This window comes from Pinus tabuliformis, chromosome X (genome assembly GCF_031772625.1).
Source record: "Pinus tabuliformis cultivar Carrire ecotype Pingquan chromosome X, CPIR1, whole genome shotgun sequence".
Classification (NCBI taxonomy): Eukaryota; Viridiplantae; Streptophyta; class Pinopsida; order Pinales; family Pinaceae; genus Pinus; species Pinus tabuliformis.
In genome coordinates this window covers 11204736-11217471 of record NC_142308.1, presented here as the reverse complement: position 1 = coordinate 11217471, position 12736 = coordinate 11204736, and positions in this window count along the sequence as shown.

The window sequence follows — 12736 nt, the reverse complement described above, 5'->3', positions numbered from 1 at the left end:
GCGCATAAACCTGCGGATTTGGGGAGGCATGCATGCAGGAAATACAAGAGGTGGTCATGCTTGTTGGACTCCCTTGTAACCCCTGTGGGTACCCCTTCGAGTAGTAGCGCATTAGACAGAACCGCGCACGGACTGTCTTCCAAGTACCCTCTGGGTATATCGGAAGCCCCCTAGCTCCCTTGAAACCTCGCCATAGATAAACCGTCGGCCATCTTGCTGCTACAATACACCGAGAACAACACTCGGAGAGATTACTCGCGCGTACAATAGGGTAGTCGGGTTGTATGGCTAAGGGTACGGTTGATCCTCCTTGGTTAGTGCCCTGAAAAATTGGGCCGAGTACTACTGTCAGACCCTTATGTATATTGCAATTTGTAGAACCTGACACTCCTACACTCCTGGAGACCATAGTTCCCTTCTCTATCTCTGGATCACGCATAATCTTTGCAAGTGGGGTTTTGTCGCAAAAGCAGCAATCAGTTCTGCCGTTCAGATCTATCAGAACAACCATTCAGATCTCTCAGATCCGCCATCCAGATCTGAGTAGTTGTGTGGGTTCCTATACCTGGGCGTGATTTTCGCAGGACTTTTAGCAACATTGACATTTCTGGGATTTGACTACTGTAGTATTCCTAAGCAAGGAGTAAAACTCCATTTCGAGTAACAAAATAAATAAATAATAATAATAAATAAGGAGGTCTGAGACCCCCCAGGGCGCTTATTGGTGACAGAATCAAGACAACGAGCTGATCAAAGTGGTACCATTCAATTGTTAGTGCAAAAAAAATCGGGCAGTCCCAAATTTCAAGTGCATCGGATCGGTGCATGGTACAAACTAGAGCTCAAGCTATGGCCAATGAGAGGATCGACAAACTTGAATCAACATTGAACGAGGTACTGTTGTCGCTGAAGAACATAAATGAAACACTCTCAAAGGGCAAGATGGAGGAACGCGTGGAGGCATATATTGGCAATGAAAATAGTGAGGGTGAGTCTAGCCAGTCTCTTCACCTCTTTGGCACCCACCAACAATCCCATCCGCGACCACCCAAGCTGGACATGTATAAATTTGATGGCTCTCACCCAGCCACATGGATAGCACAAATGGAGCAATATTTCACTTTGAATTACATCCTGGATAATGCGACTCAACTTAGTGTGGGTATCATGTACTTGGACAATGAAAGATGGCAATGGTGGCAATGGCATCAACGTTGCTATGGAAGGCCCTTGAGTTGGAAAACATTCAAAAAAACTCTTATGGATCGCTTTGACCATGAATCTAACTTTTTGGGTCGTCTCACTAAGCTCCAACAGATAAGAACAATGAATGAATATACTGCAGCCTTTGAAGTCTTAGCTTTCCGCACTAGAGGACTACACGATGAGTTCTATGTGGAATGTTTTGTCAGTGGTCTCAAAGAAGCCATACAAGCCCACGTCCGACTGCACCACCCTAGCTCATGGCTGCATGCTTGCAGGATAGCTCGTGAAGTCGAACGTGCATTAGCGGCCTAGTCCAATCGCCCAAATTTCATCGCCAAGGGTCGCCCCCCACAGGCTCAAAGCACTACCCAAACACTCAAGGTTCAAAAGGTGTCACCAGCAGAAATGGCGGAAAGAAGAAAGCAAGGATTATGTTACTACTGTGATGAGAAATACTCCCTCGGGCATAAATGCAAGGAGCCCAAATTCTTTCAAATTGATGCTACTAATCACAGTTCATCGGAGGAAGCCCCACCACCTGAGGAACCAGAGGAGGAAGAAGAGGATAACCAGTAGAAAAATGTACTTGAAGAACCAGGTATCTCGTTGCATGCTTCGGCAGGGATTTCTTTGCCTCAAACTCTCAAAATCAAAGGTTTTATTAAGCATTGCCCAGTAGTAGTCTTGATTGATAGTGGAAGTACACATAATTTTATCCATCAAAAAGTCGCGGAAGCAGTGCGTTGTTTTTTCCGAGCAGTTTCTAACTTCCAGGTCCAAATTGCTCATGGGGGAACAATGAAATGTGAAGGCCACTGTGAAAATGTCAAACTTCAAATGGGGGATTATCAGTTAAAGACCCACATGTTTTCCATACACATGGGAGGGTGCGACATTATCCTCGTTGCTGAATGGCTTTGCACACTTGGCCCAATCACAATGGATTTCCAGGAGTTATATATGAGCTTTAAGCAGAACAACCACACACATACCCTCCGCGGACTCCAGGCGGGAGCTACCTCTGTCATCAGCTCACATCAGATGGAAAAATTGTTAACAAAGGGCCACCATGGAGTTATATCTCAACATAATGCCATCCAGGCCTTCGAACCCAATTCTCTTCATATTCATCCTGAGATGCAATAGATTTTAAACAACCATCTGCCAATCTTTGACAAGCCTCATGAGCTTCCACACTCGAGAGGGGAACATGATCATAGCATTACTTTGGTCCTAGGGGCCCAACCACCAAACGTGCGCCTATATAGATCTTCGTTCGCCCAAAAGATTGAAATAGAAAAAATAATCAAGGAACTCTTGGAAGCAGGCGTCATTCGTCCCAGCATTAGTCCTTATTCATTGCAGGTGGTCATGGTACTCAAGAAAGATGGGGAATGGCGTATGTGTCCAGACTTCAGGGCCCTTAATAAGTTGACAGACAAAGATAAATTTCCCATCCTGGTTGTTGATGATTCATTGGATGAACTAAATGGGGCTCAATTCTTTACTAAGCTTGATCTTCGCTCAGGCTACCACCAAATTCACATGAAAGAAGTAGACATTCCAAAGATTGCTTTCCGAACTCATGAAGGCCATTATGAGTTCCTGGTCATGCCATTTGGTTTTTGTAATGCCCCATCCACTTTTCAAAGCCTTATGAATCACCTGCTCAAACCATATCTCAGAAAATTTGTCCTTGTTTTCTTTGATAACATCCTCATCTCCAGTCGCACCTGGGTCGCACATCTTCAGCATGTAGATCTGCTCTTGCCACTACTCCACAAGCATAAATTATTTGTCAAGATGTCCAAGTGTTCTTTTGGCATGGAAGAAGTTGAGTATTTGGGCCACATTGTGGGGTGTGAAGGTATCAGTGTGGACCCTAAAAAGATCCAGGAAATGCAAGATTGGCCTCAACCTAAGACCTTGAAGATCCTGAGAGGATTTTTGGGTCTCACAGGCTACTATCGCAAATTTTTCCGCAACTATGGTCGCATTTTTAAGCCCCTCACTCAACTCCTCAAGAAAAAATCATTCCTCTGGAATGATGAAGCACAATAGGCCTTTACAGCTCTCAAACATGCCATGTGTTCCACTCCAGTCTTAGAACTACCCGACTTCATCAAATCTTTTGTGATTGAATGTGATGCTTCGAGTACGGGTATTGGGGCGGTCTTAATGCAGGAAGGTCGACCCTTGGCCTTCACAAGCCAACAACTAAGTGGGAAGAATCTGGGACAATCTATCTATGAGAAGGAGATGATGGCCATCTTACATGCAGTAGATACCTGGCGACCATACTTATTGGGGCGACGTTTCCAAATCCGCACAGACCATCAAAGCCTTAAATATTTTTTGGAGCAACGCCTATCCTCACCACAACAAAATAAATGGCTTTCCAAAATGTTGGGATATGATTATGAGATAATTTACAAGAAAGGGCGCGAAAATATTGTAGCATATGCATTATCCCGCCAATTTGAGGAGGAAAGTACCCCGCTCACAATTTCCCTTCCCATTCTAGAATGGTTTGAAGAGGCTCGCAAGGAATGGTTTTCACATCCCTGGCTCTCCCAACTCATTAATCAATTGCAAGCGGATCCAAATTCCACAGCGGGCTACTCGTGGCAGGATGAGATTCTTCACTACAAGGATAGAGTCGTAATATCACCAACATCCACCTTCAAAAGCCGCATTTTGGTGGAGTTGCACTCATCTCCCACTGCAGGACATTTAGACTTTCAGAAGACGTATGCTCACACTCAAAGATCATTTTTTTGGACAGGCATGAAAAAGGACATTCTTACTTTTGTAGCTGAATGCGATGTCTGTCAGCGCCATAAAGGAGAAACAGTCAAATCCCCAAGCACATTACAGCCATTGCCCATCCCGGCCTCAATCTAGACGGAGGTTTCTATGGATTTCATTACGGGTCTTCCAAAGTCAGGAAACAAGTCAGTCATCATGGTGGTTGTGGACAGAATTTCTAAGTATGCTCATTTTTGTGCCCTACCCCACCCTTTTACACTGACTTTGGTCACTCAATCTTTCATGGAACAGATCTTCAAATTGCGTGGCATGCCCACTTCCATTGTGTCTGATCATGACCCGGTCTTCACCAGTAACTTTTGGCAGGAACTCTTCCAGCTACAAGGTACCCAACTACAACTCAATACTTCCTATCATCCACAAACTGATGGTCAAACTGAAGCAGTCAACAAATGTCTAGAAACCTACCTTAGGTGTTTCACTTCAGAAAAGCAACATCTTTAGGTACAGTGGTTACCTCTAGCCAAATGGTGGTATAACACCAACTATCATGCCACCACCAAAATGACTCCATATGAAACAGTTTATGGTCAACTCCCTCCTTCCCCTACTTCTTATATCAAGGGATGCTCGAAGGTACAAGCAGTGCATCAACTCCTACAGAACCGCACAACCATGCTGGCTCATCTTAGAGAGAATCTTCATCAAGCTCAAAACTGCATGAAGCAATAGGTAGATCAACATCGCTCAAAACACCAATTTCAATAAGGGGATCAGGTATTTTTGAGGCTGCAACCATATAAGCAAACATCACTCAAAGACAAGGGTTGTCAGAAAACTATCTCCAAAATTCTATGCACCGTATCAAGTACTTCAGCGCATTGGAGAAGTTGCCTACAAGTTAGCTTTGCCACCCACTGCAAAAATCCATCCAGTTTTCCATGTCTCATGCCTCAAGAAAGTGATTGGGAACAATTGCAGAATTCAAAGCAGTCTACCTGAACTGGAATCTGGCTCCAACCTGAACAGGTTCTGGACACATGAGAACGACACCTGCGTGGCCGCATGATCAAGGAAGTCCTCGTCAAGTGGAAAGACACCTCTCCGGAAGATGCAACCTGGGAACCAGCCACTATTCTTCAGCAGTTTCCGCAGCTTCAGTCTTGAGGACAAGGCTATTCTTATGGGGAGGGAATGTTAGGGTCCCACCCTAACCCCCTTATTTATGTAATGGGATTGAATCATAGTTATAGTTAAGTAAAGAGTCAATAAAACCCATATTAATAATTGTAAGTGGTTAACCCACATTTAATGAAGGGACTGTAATTAGTTGCAAATGGGCCAATGTATTAGATAGATGGTATTAATAAGAACCATGGTATTGCCCCATGGTATTGCATGTATGAATCCTATATAAAGGATAAAGACTCCCCTCGAGGAGCATCGTGTCTTATTTTGTATTGAGCTCAGCTCTATTGGAGGTTGCCCCCTCGAAGAGGCAAGTGAACATTGCTTTCTGAATAATAAAATACTTGTTGTTATTTCTCATTGTTCTATGTACTGGGTATATTTCTTGGCATACTTGGTATTCTGGTATCGTCTTGTAGGTTAAGAGCATAACACCTTCCCTCCTTTGTTTGCCTACATAGGGTTTAAATTGTTTGTTGTTTTTCCTAAGAGCAAACCCTAGCCATACATTCCCACCATCTCAAAATCACATTTCCTAGTTTTCATCACTATTCCTCCCTCACTTAACAACTATTCCCTATCATCTCCCTCATTCCACATATCCCCATCTCCTCCTCATCATCTCTCCTCACATCATTCCACATTTCCAATACCCACAGTCCATTCTATCATTCCCCTAGGGTTTTAAAAGAAACAAATCATGGCAGAAGAAGAACACACAAGTCAGAGTGATGGAGAAAAACAACAGAGGAGGAAATATAAAAAAGGAGGGAAAATCATTAGATATGAACCAACCAACACTAGAGAGCTCATGGCATCTGCCATCACTATCACAAGATTTAAACATATGGGTTGTTTTGAGTTTTGTGTGAAGGTGGAAAGGACACATCATCATTCTGAGTTGACCAGATAGTTCATTATCAACCTCCATGACAATCAAACAACCTTTATCGGTGTCACCTTTACCATATCTTCTACTATCATACCAGCTACTAATGGGATCCCAGATGTTGGGGAAAAGTGGTTTAAACAGGAAGATTTGGATTATTGCTATTATGAGCCATATACTAAACCCAACCATAAGAATGAAAGAAGGAGGATTTTTCCTTTCCCTTACCTCCTAGACAGATATGTTCCTATGATGAAAATCATCATGAAGTACTTCACATATGAGGGCGGGTTTTCTAGGCTATATTCCTATCATATTCAGTTACTCATGCATTTTACAAGAGTCAGAATGCTCAATCTGCCCTACTATCTTTACCGAGATATCGACAAGATGTCATACATTACCTGAAGGAAAGATCATGATCATCAAATGCAGAGCAGCAGGAGGAAGACCTCGATGAGATAAAGCATGATTTTCAGTTAGTTGAATCAAATGAACATGATGACAGTAAAAGCACAATTATTGTCATCAAGGAGAAGAATGCACTCATAGGAGAGCTCGAGGTCAACTTGCAAAGGGCCAAATGGATCATTTCCTACTATGAGCAGGAAAATAGGCAGTTTGAGGTAAAAAATGAGCTCATGGAGATTCAGCTCAGAAAGGCAAAGAGAGAGGCTAAAAAGGCAAAGGCCTTACTTGATGAGGCATATGGGTAGTATGGTGAGCCACTTGATGAACAAGTGCCAAGAATAAGGCCAAGGACTAGAGGCCTAAAAAGAGCCTTGGAGCAGGAAAGGAAAAGGGAGGAAGAACTGGCCAATCAGCTCACCTTGAATGAGCAATTTGCCAAGATGGTAAATGAAAACCGAGAATATTGGCTTGAGAAGGTAAATGATCATCTTGAGAACCTCCTAGAAAAGTCCAAGAAGGACAATGATATTCAAAGAAGGATGGCGAAGCACTATGCTATGAGAGACAAAATTCCAAGAGCCAAGCTCAAAAGAGCTCATGCAAAAATTGAGGCTTTGACTAGGCAAGAGGAGAAAAAGAGGTTGGATATCCTTGCCGAGGCATCACTCCATGCCTCAAACATATAGCCAGTTGTCAGCCCACCAATTTTGGCCATTTTTGAACAATTTTGGTAAGATATGTTTTGCTGTGTTTTGTGAAGAAATTTTGGCAGAGCATGGTCAAACGCGCAACACCTAGGATGTTGAGCTTTTTTTTGGAGCATCCAATGAGAAAATGGTCAGCATTTTTGGATTTAGAATGATGAGTACATGCACCTTGTACTTTTTCTAAGAATTTGGAGCAAAATTGGTCAGCCAAAAGGGTCAAAAACTACCAAAAAATCACCTTTCTACCTCTTTTCTGGCCTGGTCACTACACGTTTGAGAATTCTTGGGAGATTACAATTTTTGAGGGGTAAATGAAGCCCATTTTGAAAACCAAGGGCATTTTTGGAAACTAGACAGGATAAGCTTTCCAATGAGCTATCCTGGGCTAGATTTGGACATCGAGAAGGCAGTCAAAAGTCAGCTTGAAGAGGACACTGCGCGTTTGACAATTTTCCATAATTTTCACTGTTTCATTCCAGGTTGACTTTTATCTATGGGAAATTCAAGTTTTACCTATGTAATTGATCTAGATGATGTAATTATCATGTTTTTACTTACCTAGGGTAGATACATCAGTTAGATGGTCTATGTGGCATGTAATGAATCAGTTTGCTAGAGTGAAGGATGAGTCACTTTGACCACCCTACACTCCAACTATCAGTTCAGCCTTTCTTACAACTGCTCCTCCACTCATGGATTCGACCCCTGAGCCTAGGATGAGTTGGTTGTTGGCCTATATTATGTATTTTCTCAGTCATTTTATAGGTTGTGTTCAATAGGGATGCTATACTAGTGATCAAAGACTATTGTATCAGATTTTGGCAATTTTCAATGGATGAGTTGCAGCTATTTTTCTGGGATACATGTGGTATGAATTTTTAGCATTGTTTCTTCTTTGTGATCATTTTATGAATGTTTTATCAGTTCATAAACCATTCCATGTATGTTATATGGTAATTTACAAGTTGATAGGCAGAATACGTGTTTGCTTATGCTCTGTTTTGGGTAATTTATCATACTTTGTCCATTTTTCCTCAGTTTAGGAAGAATACATTTCTTATGCTCTTCCTAACTCCTCATCAGTCTTAAACCATCTCATCAAATCACCCTTTAAGTGTTAAGCTTCATACCTACCTTGCCCCTTTGAATCTCTGCAATCATATGTCATTCGCCCTGACCTAGTCCCTCTGACCTAAAAACACACATCCTTGTGGCTACCCAACCAAAAATCAAATCAAACAACCCCTTGCACTTTACATCTAGCCTAAAAACCTAATCTATCCAACCCTCCTGGATGTGATCCTTTGGGGAGAACCCTCTCCGGATTGGTAGGGCTAGCTACCAAGCTAAAAGATTAGTATGTGGTTACCTCAGCCAAACTCTTCCTCAGCCTTGGAGATCCGGAGGAGTGATAATAGATGGAAAGACACATGTCCCTGTCTCCAACACCAACCATTATCCTTTTTGTAACTAAGCTTCCCATGCAAGGCTACACAAATCTTGAACTTTGTTCTCTCTAGGCACCCTAGCTCCTTCATTCTTTCTATCTCCATTGCATGCATTCTTTGAATTGACAGAGTAACAATAAGCCATTTCTTTTTGTGTAGGTTCATCTCCCCTATGATTTTCAGTATGTCCAACTTGGAAATATGGAAACAGACCTTGGTAGCAATGTTAGAACATACTTGTTGGAGGTGCACTATAGTCCCTAATAGATAAACGACTCGATTTGAAAGGTTTGCTAAGGTGGTTGTCACATTGTGTTGTGCACAACAAACAAATCTAAACCTCTTTAACTTGATTCTATTTGTAAATTGCGCTAAGAATTTCTTGCTACATTTAGCTTAGTGACATGGATCATTGAAGCTTTCCCAATATAATTGCATTCATCATTGATAGTGTCAATAACTACTTTGATTTTGGAATGTATGCGCCATATATTTTGGTGCAATGCAAGTCTGCTAGTTTGAAATTTGTATGTCTAAATTTATTTCTTTGTGCCATATGTGGAGCTTTATCTATAATTAAATTATTGTAACCTTGAAATTATCATTGTATTAAGCTCTCAAGAAATGCTAATGGATGGCCGGTGCAAGAATGATGATGACCATGGTTTGGTGGGTTTACTAGCTTAAGTGTAAATGTTCTTGAATGATGTGGCTTATGTTGTAGCCAAAAGTGTGCAACAATGTTCATTATATACTTTACAAGCAAAGACTTGTTACTCTGTAGTCCCCCTTGTTTATCTGTTTACCATACATGTTATAAACAATAAACAACTTCTCATATGATCTTCATTCATATTTTTTATTTTGTGATATAACATTATAAGTGAATTTAAAACACATCTAATTTTAAGAAATAAAATCATAAGATAAATTCAAGTATAGATATGCTTTATGATCAGTGTATTTTCCCATATATATTATAAATAATAAACAACATGATAATGATGTAATATTCAAATTTTATATAACAACACTAAAAATATGTTCACTTAAACTTTTCTAATAAATTATTCTAAATGACTTAAAAAAATAATAATGATGAATCAATTTTCCATTAGCAAATGACAACTATCTTCACAACTCATCAAATAAAATTATTTATAACAAAAATACAATATATCTATTTAAAAATTCTACATAATATATAAAGAGAACAAAAATCTTACTTTTTATATATGTTGTGTTCTTTAAACATGAAAGTGATAATAAATTAATTTTACATTCACCAATGACAACGGTCCTCACCATTAAACTTATCAAAAATATTTACTTATAACAAAAATGGAATATATTTATTTAAAAAGTCTACATAATATATAAAGAGAACTAAAATCTTCATTTGAGAACTAAAATCTTCATTTATGAATATGCTTTAGTTTTTAAACATGAAAATGTTTGAATCACATATATAATTTTTATTTTATTTTAATATTCGGGAAACCTATCATAGTTTATTTGTCAAATCCACAATAGCGGCAATCATTATTGGCTAGTATTTATGAATGCAAATTGACTCATCATTGTTATTCAAGGAAAACCACACCACCTGGAATTAACCATTGGTGGCTTGTAAGGGGGCAGGGTTTCACTCCTGCCAAATGCCTCTAGGTCTTGGGTTGTTAACATGTTTCCTTACATTCGAGGAAGACGAGCTCTTGGCCAAGCAAACGCAGTTTTAGAGCATACTCCAGGCCCATAGATAGAAAGATACTAATTATCACTCAAATGCAATTTTTTCATTTTTGAATTTATATTTTGATGATAAAAATGAATAGCCCTTATATACACACACACACACACACACACACACACACACTCTATGTGGTTCATGGTCCTTGGAGATTGGTGACTGCTACATCCACGTAATATTGTACTAGGTAGATCCACCTGGAGGTATCACTTCCTGTCGAATCAACCATGGAGCCTAACCCCGAGAGTGTCGAGAGAATTGAACCCATGACCTCTTAATAGCAAAGGTGATTTAATGACAGGAACTTCAACAATTGAGATAACCCTCAATGCTTATATTGCATTTATATTATATTTGTTTTGAGGAAAAAATCATAATTTCATTAAAAATATGAAAATTGCATTTTTTGTGCACACAACAATGCACTCCAAAAATTTTACCATTAGCTGACAATAAACTGTCATAGAAAATCTAAGACTAATAAGCTCTATAATGTTCAAGATAAATTACAAAACCAAATTGTCCTTAAAATGACTATAATGAGGAGCCATATATATCATGTTTGTGTCAGTCATCAAGATCCAAAATAAAGATATACAAGAGATAATATAAGATATGGTGAAGAGTATAAATTGGGTGTGTATGATTGAGCATGAGATTGTTTGTCCTCTCTAAATGGCCAATAACAATACTTGAAGACCTATCCATTTATCTACTCAGATATTTTCTAAATGCCTAGATTTTGTGAAGTGTCTTCTTTAGATAGGGAATATGCAATAATGTTTCTCTCCTTGTAACTATGAACACATGAAATTTGGTCAAAAATTTGCTTCAAATGGAAGATCTCTTCAAGTATAGGACATAAGGTGTGCATGTGGCATCTTGAGATTTCATTGAACCAGTTTATAACAATCGTTGAGTCTTTGAAAATATGAAGCACATGTACACCTTTCTCAATAGCAAAAAAAATAGAAGGTGTAGGCTCATCAATTTAGAATAATTATTAATGCCACGTCCCAAACCACTTTGTATTTTGAAAACATGTTCTTGCCAAAGTTATAGGACACCCCCCCCCCCCCCCAACACAACTTTCACCTCCTACTACGGAGGATCCACCAAAAAAATACTAAGGATATGACCTATCTATGTTTTCTTGAGATATGATACGTGGCTGGTGGATAGATTCTTCTGAAGAAATAAGAGAATAAATAATAATAGCATGTGTAACTACCTCATGTGGAGTATTTGTTCAATTCTAAAATATTTATGAAATTTTTTAGAACCATATACCCTAGCAGACTGGGAGGGCAGGGTGTAGATCTCTTTTGGGCTTGAATTATTCCACCAAGTCTCCCAAGACTCCTGATATGATGCTCCCTACCAACTTGTATAAAATCCAAAAGTTGATTTGACAGAAACCCAAACTTTCAATATGAAGGTATAGGATAGAAAGAGATGTTTCACAAATTCCTCAAAATTTTTATGTAGGGCATACCAACAAGGCCCTACTATACCTCTCTTTTTTAAATTGTTACTAGTCGAGGCTTTGTTTTGCATAATACACAATAAAAATAGACGAGCCTTTGCTAGACAATTTAACTTCCATATTTTCTTCCACCACAAGGCTATGATCCCAGATCTACAATGTTCAATGATATAACCATAACCCACTTTTAGAAAGTATTCACCCGATCGTGCATGTGCCCAAACAAGAGAGTCTTCTTTGTCTATGAGGCACACATGAAACATATTGAGAGTAGATGTGAAATGATGCCACAAATTTGAAAAATAAATGAGAATATTTAATTGGATTGCATCCAACAACCCCTATGCCCAAATGGTAGTCTAATCATTATTAGATATCTAGTTCAATGTGAACTTTCCAATAGAGTGTAAATAATCAACCAAATCCCGTGGAAGACAAAAGGTGGCCCCACATCTAACCTAGGGGTCAATCCCTATCCTGACTTTCTCCCTCTTTCCTACTTTCCAAGACAACCCTTCCTCAATCACATGTATAGAGGCTATAACATCCTTCCATATCACCAGAATATTTGGTCTTCGCTTATTTGGGGAGCAAATCCATTCTTCAAGTGTTAAGGGATGGATGTATTTTCCAAGCACCACTTCTTCCCATAGATTGTCTGTGGATATCAACCTCCACCTGACCTTTGTAACTAGCGCCTTTGTAAAAAAGCGAAGAGTTTTAAGCCCCTACCCACCCCACTCCTTTGGAAGGGTAAGCACTCCTTTGGAAGGGTAATTTTTTCCCATTTTACCCATAGGAAAACTCTTCCCATTTTTTTCTGAGGCCATTAAAACCTGCAACAAATTTTGTGGACAAAGTTCAAGATGCCTTTAGGGATCC